The following is a 10,231-nucleotide window of genomic DNA, read 5'->3' on the forward strand; positions in this document are numbered from 1 at the left end:
CAGCCCCATGCAACCTTACAGACCTGGGGAGGAGTAGCTGGAAAGCTGCCAAGCAGGAAAGGATCTGGGGGTGCTGGTTAATGCCTGGCTGAACATGAGCCAGCAGTGTGCCAAGGTGGCCAAGAAGGCAAAAACCATCCTGGCCTGTATCAGGAACAGTGTGACCAGCAGGGCCAGGGAGCTGATCCTACCCTTGTACTCAGCCTTGGTGAGTCTGCACCTCGAGTGCTGTGTGCAGTTGTGGGCATGACAGTATAGGAAGGGCATGGAGGTGCTGGAGAGGGTGCAGAGAAGGGCAACTGGGCTGATCAGGGTTCTGGAGAACAGATCTTCTGGAGAGAGGCTGGAGGAGCTGGGGCTGTTCAGCCTGGAGGAAATGGAGGGGAGACCCTATTGCCCTCTACAACTACCTGAAAGGAGCCTGTAGTGAGGTGGGTGCTGGCCTCTTCTCCACAGTGACCAGTGACAGGACAGGAAGAAATGGGATCAAGTTGCACCAGGGGAGATTCAAATTAGATATTATGAAAATTTTCTTCACTGAAAGAGTGATGAAGCATTGGAACCGGTTAGCCAGAGAGGTGGTGGAGTTGCGATTCCCGGAGGTATCCAAAAAATGTGTAGATGTGACACTTCAGGACATTATTTAGTAGTTAAGGTGGTGTAGGACTGACAGTTGGAGTCAATGATCTTGAAGGCCCTTTCCAACCATGATGATTCTATGAATAGAGAGGCATTTTACATTGCTGAGTGTTGCCTGTGAGGAATCTAGCATGTAAAAATTGTTAGAAATGAAATTCATAAACCATTTTAAATACTTTATACCATATAGTGTAATTTTGATGGGACAGGAATTGCTGCTTGGTTCTGGTACAGTGTATCCTTTCAAGAGATCCACCAGAAAACATATAGCAATGCTGTAATTTAAAATTATGTACAGTTAATACAGTTTATATTATTTGGGGGATTCTCTCAAACCTCCAACAACAAACAATGCCTCTTTGTTTCTTTTCTTCTTCCACCCTTATAAGTGTTGTCCCACAGCAGGACTCAGTTCAAGGACGTAGGTTGCCTTTTTTGTCTAACACAAGAGTCACTGTAGAAGGATTGCCAGTTCTTCGTTTCTTGGGCCCTTTGAAGGAGACCTTTGAGAGGAAGGGTTGTGGTGCAGGACCCATGTGAAAGGATCAGCACCACTAGGAAGCTGAGAAAGCACAACTGCTGAAGGTAAGTAGCAAGTGTTTCCAGAAGTCTGTAAAGATCCAAGGATGCTGATACCCAAGCCACCCCTCATCTCGCACACAGATTTGCTCCTCTGCTTCCTTCTTGGCTTTTCTGTGGAATGAGGTTATGCACCCTTAAGCAAGAATTTCACTGCCAGGAATATTTCAAGGAATTGTTCTTCTCTGAGTGCATATCCCACCCTCTCTCATTATGCATAATATTTCACTGAAAGCTTTCTCAAAAGGCAGACATGCGGCATAAGATCAATTACATCACCAGACTGAAATACAGAATACACTTAAACTGTTCATTGTCATTCTGGGCAATCCAAATTAAGCATCCTCAGTAACTGCAGCAATCAAAAGAACAAAAGCTGTAAAATTATTAAATGAATTTATTGTCCATGTAACCACTGGATGACAAACATTTCTGCCTTGCACACAAAGTAAAAATGTTACAGCTTATGCAATGGGTGGATCTGAACAAATGTTAGTACATGGTGGTGATTTGCAGTCAGGTCTTCAGCCTTTGCTTGTACCCAGTAACTTTGTTTAAGCTGCTGCTCGGGATCTTTATATCTGTTTTCTTTTCTGGATACACTGTGGAGCTATGTTTTTTACTTTAATATTTTCTTTTCTAACAAGATATTGAAACATTCAACAAATTCTAATTGCAGTATATAGACCTATGTTGAGCTGGTGAATTGACATGCTTAACATAACCCTAAATGAGCCACTTTGAAGTTGACTTCTAGAAAGCTCTTAGAAGTTCACACCACTGCTGCACACCAGTTGAAGGGAGGAGACATATACATCCATCCCAATTTAATGGGATAATTTTCAGGTAGACAGTAATTGAGTTGGATTTTGGCCAAAGACTTGAGGTTAAGGAACCTACTCTGATGAAATGTATTAGAGGATCTTTAATGAATGCAAACAATTGAGATCACAGTTTCATCTCTTCTGGAAGGGATAGCAGAAAATGCTCATTTCCCTCCAGAAATACTGCAGTGCCTGTAATCAAGCACTCCATCAGCATGGGAAAAAATATGCCACCTTCTGAAACACCAGAACTGTTCTCTTGTCAACACAGATGTCAATAGATGTTGACCTGTAGGAGGAGTAGCTGGCTCATATATTTTAGTAATAACCCTCACATCAACAGTCAGAAATAGCCACTAAGCAAGTAAAAAATCTTGAACTAAATTGAACTGAACTACACTGAATTAAAATAAGTTTTTGTCTCAAAAATCCTGGCGATTTACAGAGTAATTTCAACCACGTTTGCTAAGCTCTTCAAGTAGATTGGGCACGAGGAAGGTCTCCAGACTTGCTGCTTTCCTTAGATAGCTATTTCCATATTCATCAGTTCTTTTGGATTTTTTATAGCTTTATTTCTGAATATAGCTAATGGTTGGGGGGGTTGGGGTAGAAGCATGACTGGAAGAATCCTTGGTAGCATAAAAATGAAAGAAAAACTATGCTTTACAGGTACTAGAATTGTTTGCCTTTGTAACTGTCTGGGTAAAAAGAATTCTGCCAGCCTGCTGACACCCAAAACGTAAGTTATCATACATACAAAGGGACTTAGATTTTGTTATTTTAAGCCACCTTTAGTGTGTGATGCTTTACCTGCTGCCATAGAAGTCCCTTTTAAAAGCAATAGCCTTTAAAATGTATATGAAGGTATTTACTTCAGCGATTAAAACACAGGATTTGAAATGCTGAGGTGTTGTGCTGCCCTGCACCAGCACAGCCCCGGAGCAGCAAGAGCAGGGAACTAGCTTGGTGGCTTTCATTGATGAGAATGAGAAAAGTGCAGGTGCTTCAGACTTTTTAAAAGCTGTCTGTTAAAGCCCAGTTCTTGCTAAACTAGCAGAGATAGTGGTTTTTCTGTTCCTTCTTTAGCTATGCTCTTACTTTTGTTTATAAGCTTATAGTGGGTGTGTGTAGTTCTTAGTACAGACAGAAGGGCCTGACATACCAAGTGCCAATACCTGCTCTGGGATTATTATAAGCCTACATAGTTACATCTAGGTGTGGAATTGCTAAAGCAGTATCAGGTAAATCAGCCTTCAGCTAACTGGTGCCCTCCTGCAGTGTACAGTGGCTCTGAGACTAAATCCCAATTCTAAAATCCGCATTTAAATCTAAATATTTAACTCTGGGCTTTAATGAAAGTGATTACTTCCTTTGTGTAAGTAGACTGAAACATAATATGTGTTCTATGTTACTCAGATCAGATTTTGGAGGGCAAAATCAACTTTATTTTAAAACATACAGTATGTAAAATGAGTAAGAAACTTAATTTTAGTGCCCTGCCTGAGATTCCCTGTGTTCCCCTAATCGTTTCCTCTCCAGCCTCTGTACTTAGGAACAAACAGAGAGCAAAACCTGGGCAAGTGGTTAATTATTTCAAGATGACATGGACTTGGAATCCAACTAAATAATATTCTTTCTTTTATATTTGATTTTTGGTTTGGATTATTAAAAGATATTTATCCTTCTCTCTTGGAATAATTTTACTTTTGGATTAATTTCAGACAACAAACACAGTCTCTGGCTTAACTTACTGTGACCCACTCTGGCTCCCAGAATAATTTCTCCTTCCAATTTATTTCTCAATCATTGGCTATGCCCTGCTGTTTTTTAACTCCTTTTCTGCCTCTCAGACTTGGAACTGCTGCCTACTTATTTTTCTTGATGACCCTTTATTTCTGATTTACTGCTCTCCTCTAAGAAATGCCTCTTGTTGCCGTAAAGCAGTAGGAAGCTGCTAAGGCTTTTTGAGAGCAGAACCACACACGGGAGGCTCGTACAATTTCCTTTGTAATTGAATGGTAAATTTCTCAGCATCTAGATTTTTATCTGTTGGGATTTCTTTTGTAAGATGATGCATCCTTCAGAGGTTGCAATGTACCCCTGTGTAAGACAACCTGGGTGTATTTCCCTGCTGCTGGAGCAAACCATCACCAGGGAGCTGCCCGGCCCCTTCTGCGCAACCCTCCCCTCACCTTGCGCAAACTTCTCCCAAGCTCTAACAGAAACTTGGCACCTTGCTTCTGGCTATCCTCATCTTGGGCTGGAGCCTCTGGGAGCTGTACCCTGTGACATTGCTGCCAGCTTGTTTTTGTCTCTGGACTGACTGGATCTTTCTTCTCGGGGCCGGGTTCTGCCAGCTTTATTCAGGCTGAGTGGTCCCGCTGCGCTCAGAGGGGCTGCTCATGGAGTGAGGTGAGCTTGAGGACCTGCTCAGTGGGAGATGAACTGGCACTCTCTGGTCCTTGGAAGAGAGGGAAGTCTTTTCCTCCTTTTTTAAAAAGCAGAGCGTGTTTAAAAACAGAGGGATGGAGAACAGGAATGCATTGGGCAGGAGTAGACATGGGAAGGAAATTAATCTTTAGTTCATTATTATGGGACAGCAGCTAAGCCAGAGCTAAAAAATACTTTAGAGATTTAACATGAGATCTAAATTTTATTTTAGAGATCATATTGTGATTTCACTGCAATGACAAAAATTAATCAACTGAATAAATTAACTGAAGCTGATCATTATTCAGATTTTTGTGGTGTTTTGATGGATGAACTGGTAGTGAAGTTTTTAAATCTCTCTCCTTTTAGCACAAAAGCCACTGTTAAGCTCCAGAGTGTGTGCTTGAGAAGGACTGCATGAATAGTGTCTCTGCTATTACAAAAGATGAAGGTGAAAGTGAATATGGGCACTGGAGTGAGAATCCATATACTGTAAACACAATGAAAATACAAAGCAATGGACAAGTGCTTCCCTGAATCCTCCTCTTTCTGTTTTTTGAAACTGGAGGAATAACAAATTCCATTTAAATCATGAGTACTGCTGCACAGGTTTGTTTAAACTAGAGCAATTGCATGTCCCCAGGCCATTACTCCTACCAGTTTGAAAACTTCATAGCACTTAGCTTGGTCATCTCCCCAGCCCCTGGAGCTTACAGGTAGTCCAGAACACACCATATGGATAAACAAGAGATTGACACAGCTGTGCAGTAGCTAGATGGAGGTTTGGGGGACAGCAAGCAGGAATGGCTTTGAGTCATTGACACTGCACCAGATCCTGCTCTTAAAATACTGTCCAGCCCACAGAATAACACTGTCCAGAGGTGGGGGAAATTTCCTGCAAAGAGCCGGGTTGCTCTGGCTTGAATACACCTGTGTTTTCCCCTTCTCCAGACCTTTATCATAGAATCATAGAATTGGCTGGGTTGGAAGGGACCTCAGAGATCATCAAGTCCAAGCCTTGATCCACTACTGCTGCAGTTACCAGCCCATGGCACTGAGTGCCACATCCAGTCTCTTTTTAAATACCTCCGGGGATGGGGAATCCACCACTTCCCTGGGCAGCCCATTCCAATGTCTGGTCACCCTCTCGGTAAAGAAATTCTTTCTAATGTCCAACCTAAACCTCCCCTGGCACAACTTGAGACCGTGCCCTCTTGTCTTGCTGAGAGCTGCCTGGGAAAAGAGACCAACCCCCACCTGGCTACACCCTCCTTTCAGGGAGTTGTAGAGAGTGATGAGGTCTCCTCTGAGCCTCCTCTTCTCCAGGCTGAACAGCCCCAGCTTCTTCTTCTGCCAGGAATATGCACAGGAGAGTCCACCAGGACATCTGGTCCTTCCTGGTCCCAGGGAACATCATCCCCATTGGACTGCACTAGCCTTATATATAGTCCCTGCTCATGGAAATGGAAGTGCTCTTGAAAAATGAAGTGCTAATAAAGACCAACTTCTAGTGTCAGAAGGAGAACCACTTTTGTGGATCAGAGAGCTATGAGTCCCAGCCATGATGAGGACATGCAACTCAAGACAGTTGTCTAAATAAAAATTAATTAGCAGAGTAACTTCAACTTTCCTATACTGCTGTTCAAGAAAAAGGAATAATCACTTTCAGGAGCATGAACTAAATAATCGGATGCAGATTTTAAAGAATATTATCAGTCTAAGGACAGTTGAAATCTATGCCTCCACTTTTGCAATGACAAATTGTGCAGAGGAATGCTTATAAATGTCTGTGATCTGCCTATATTAACTCTCTCATTACCTCAGCTGCTTTTGTCACCTCAATTTTGTCTGTACAAGATTTCTTTTTTTCTCACTTTCTTTGTTCACTTAATTATTTCATGTGCTATAATCATTCCATGTTATTTCTCCTTGGTTCTAAGGTTCTTACTTTTTCCTTAGCTATATTAAATCAATAGGTTGGATGAAATGAGAATGAAAGTTAAGCTAAAAATGTTTTATTTAAGAAAAAAAACAACTTACTCTTCTGGGGTCTGCATTGTAAATTGAAACATTAATTGAGCCTTTTACAATTTGATAAAATGAGTCTTTTTTGTTTGCTTGCTTTTATAGATTATAAATGTTGAAGTCTGGGAGAGAAGGGGAACAGAGAGGGATACTGAGAAATTTATGGATGAAGTCTCGTAAGTAAGAGTCAATCTGAATGCTGTAAGTCTCAAAAAAAAAATAAATTAATTCAAATATGAAATTCTGCATCAAAGTATAATGTTTCATCTTACTACTGTAATTCTGGGTGCTACCCCAGAAAGCCTGATTTGGGGAAGATGTCCACAGCACACAGAGGTAAATGGCTGATCTATTCCTACCAAAAGTGTGTCTTACCAATTGTAGTTCATTTGTGCTGCCCAGCTGCCTCGTGAGCTATGTCATTCATATAAAACAGGTACTCAGCAGCACAGGTATCACAATTTTAGAATATTTCCATTATCTAGAGATTTCTTTTTCTTAATTTATTTTATGGCCATTGCAAACATTTATTATGGAATCAACCCCTTACATCCCATACAACTGTGGGCCTTCTCCCACCCCTTCTTTCCCTTCCCAGCTGGGAGACCTTTATCCTGTAACTAACTTGTTCCTCCTAACCTCCACAAAATACATGAGGGCCATTCTCTGCCTGGGAAGGTGATTCTTGCCAGTGCCTCCACCCAGCCATGGGGGCAGTGATGGTTCCCCTGGTTTGGCCTTTGCAGAGGGGTGAGGTGGAGGAGCAGCAGTATCCAGGTGGGATCAGATCCTGGCTGGCATTGTGGCTGTGGCTGCTCTGGCAGCTTCAGGGGAGCTCCCAGGAAATGGGAAAACCTGAGCACTGCGAGGGGCTGGGAATGGGTGTAGTCCAGTTGGCTACTGTGATTTTTGACTTGTAGATAACTACATGTTTTCTATCATGTTCTAGCATAATAAATTTATTCCTAGTGAAGGGTCATTTCTTCTCCTTAACAAAGCTCATAGATTACTGGATGAAAAACCTGGAGAATAACAAGGCTCTGCTACCTTTTGCCTTTCTTCCCTCTTTCCACTCTTGTTGCCATTTCTCCCCCTCTTTGGCTTCATGTTTGAAGCATCTCCTCTGCATCTCCTTCCCCACAGCAGCCACTGCTTTCCAGCTGATTCCTTCTTCTTGGCACTAAAACGAACAGCTGTGCAATTAGGAAAATTAAAATTGACCCATTAAGACTGCAGTGAGGTGGGGTCTGAGGAACTCCTACCTCCCAGGTTGCTGTGCCACCCTGCCAGCAGATTTGGGAAGGCGACTCCATGGTAGTTTATCCTGGGTTTCTTCCCAACCCTGACAGCTGGTTATAACTGGTTGAGCAATGGCTGGAGTTCAGCACAACTCAGATGTCTCAGACAGTCTATAAAAACATCGTTCCTACTTAGAGGTCCTGTTGGAAGAAGTGTCTGTTGGGCACTTAGTGAATTACAGGCTTAAGAAACTACCTGGCAATGCTGTAGACATTGAACCAGACCAAAAGCTTCCTCTAAAACAGCCTTTAGTGTCTTAAGTAGGTGCTTGGCTGCCAATCAGTTTTAGGCACGCTGTAAAAAGGACTTTCTAAAAAAAGCCTGACTCTGGACCAGCATCCCCGTTTGTTTCATCTCCACTTGGAGTGGTTAAATAGGAATTTGCAAAGGAAATGAATGAGGGGACCAGCTTCTTTCATTTAAAAGGCTTGTCTAAGTATAACCAAGCAACAAAGGAATTCAGTGTAAGGTTTGCAATTTTTGTCACTCTTGTCTAACCAGATTTACATCATCAAAAACAAAACAAACAACCCCCCTCCCCAAACCAACATGAGAGAGCACGAGTGTTTTAGAAAGTGTGCATTATAAGTGATACAGAATATGCATTTATGATTCAAAATTTTAAACAGCTGAAAAATAAATATGCAAAGTAGATTGTTCTGTTTGCAGATGGTAATCCTGCTACACTGATTTTGCTCAGCTGTCTGATTTTTCAGTGTCTGCATTCTTGGTTCCTGGGGTTCCTGATTAAGAAATAGGATACGAGTCACGGTGTGTGGTTACCTTCTGCACATCCGAAGGGGTAACCCAGTGACTGGAAACAGATTATTTGAGGATGATCCCATCCTGATGAATTCAACGCGATGTCAGGGGATTGGGGGGGAAAAAAAAAAAAAAAAAAAAAAAATGACAACCCTTCTCTGCTCTGCCCTTCATTTTTACAGCTGTACAATAAAGGGTCCTTCCAGGTCCTGCAGATCACCTTGCAGTAATTCAGATTCCCAGCCTGGCCTGGCTCCCCAGGGGCTCTCTGTGAACATGGATGGCTGGTGGGCAACACACTGCATGGCAAGGTGAGGCACATCCCTTTCCCTCCATCTCCAGAGGATGACTCAGTCAGTTATTAAAAATTTCCAGCTTCCAGCTAAAAATGGCATCAGAAGCAGTGCCCTGGAGGGAAGAGGGGGAGATGTGAGAAATGGGTTCTGCTTCTGTCTCTGCTTCCTAACACACAGGCGCACGCGTGCGCACAGAGCTGATGTGCAGCTCGTCTGGGGAAAGTTTATTTTGCAATAAGAGGGGTTAGTATTCTGCTAAAGGCTCTTACAGAGACTGGATCCAATTTTCAGAGCCTGTTGCCAATATTTGTGAGTCATTTCCTTGGAATCCTACCTTTGGTGTTTAGTTCCCTTAGAAGGAAACTTGTAAAAGAATAATAATAGCTCTCCTTCTTCATGGAAAGTAGCACAAAACAAAGTGTGGAGACAACTCACTCTTTGTGCTAAAACACTTTCTTGTTTGTTTTGTTTACTTCAGCAGAAGGAAAGTGAAGAAGGAAATATCATTAACCCCATAAACCATCTAATTTACGGGGCCACTGACACACACACACACACTGCTGCACCCGAGTGAAAGTTAAGTGGGGAAGTAGTTTTAATTGTTTCTCGTTTAAAGAACAAGTGACAAGAACTGCCTTGTGGCTTGGGAAGTCGAGTTAAGAGAAGGGCTCTGCTTTCTCAGCCCTGCCTGAGACCCTTTTTTGCTAGCTTTAGTCCCAATAATAACATCTAGCACCCATGCAGTGTAAAAACCAATTGCAAAGGTTAACTCATTAGAAATTGTGTCAGTTATAGTTTGCAGCAATGGGAGAACCTTTTAACCTCAGGATACTGAAAAGTTTTGCAAGCTAAACTCCCACTGAGCTAAGTGGATCCTGGATGGAGCTTTATATGTCTAACAGGCCATGCAGCCACCAGTGGGGTGGAGGCAGAGAGCATGAGACATTTTGGCTAAGAACAGTGGAAAAAATATTTACGCTTAACTGAAATAAATACCATGGGGCTTTATTGTTCTCCTAGAGCAGGCAGGAGAAGCAGCCATCAGGAGATGGATGCAGGAAACTTGATGTCGCCTTTTACTGTATCTGCCAGAGCCTTGTGGCAAAAAAAAAAAAAAAAAAGGATTGCAAATTTGCTTGTATGTTCATATATTTGCATGAATTTTAGTGCAAACTCTTAAGTGTTAGAACGACTAAGTAAGAGTTCATTGCATATCAGCTATCAAGAATACAGATAGGTGACAGATACCTAGAAATAAAAGAGGAAACCTCTTCTCTGTCAGTATAGAAACTTCCTCTAGTTCTCTCTGAAAAGAGTGCTTGCTAATCAGGAGACCCTGACAAACTGGGACAAACTGGAATGGAGTAACTCCAAAAA

General features: G+C 42.2%; 1 long non-coding RNA gene across 1 annotated transcript; it reads left to right on the forward strand.

The window, feature by feature from the left end:
• The first annotated feature begins 1,038 nt into the window (after nt 1-1,038).
• Nucleotides 1,039-8,674, forward strand: LOC139795497 (uncharacterized). Its single transcript, XR_011725520.1, has 2 exons — nt 1,039-1,224; nt 6,603-8,674. It is a non-coding gene; the product is annotated as an uncharacterized lncRNA (long non-coding RNA).
• The last annotated feature ends 1,557 nt before the right edge of the window (nt 8,675-10,231 follow it).

This window comes from Heliangelus exortis, chromosome 3, assembly GCF_036169615.1.
Source record: "Heliangelus exortis chromosome 3, bHelExo1.hap1, whole genome shotgun sequence".
In the NCBI taxonomy this organism is placed as follows: Eukaryota; Metazoa; Chordata; class Aves; order Apodiformes; family Trochilidae; genus Heliangelus; species Heliangelus exortis.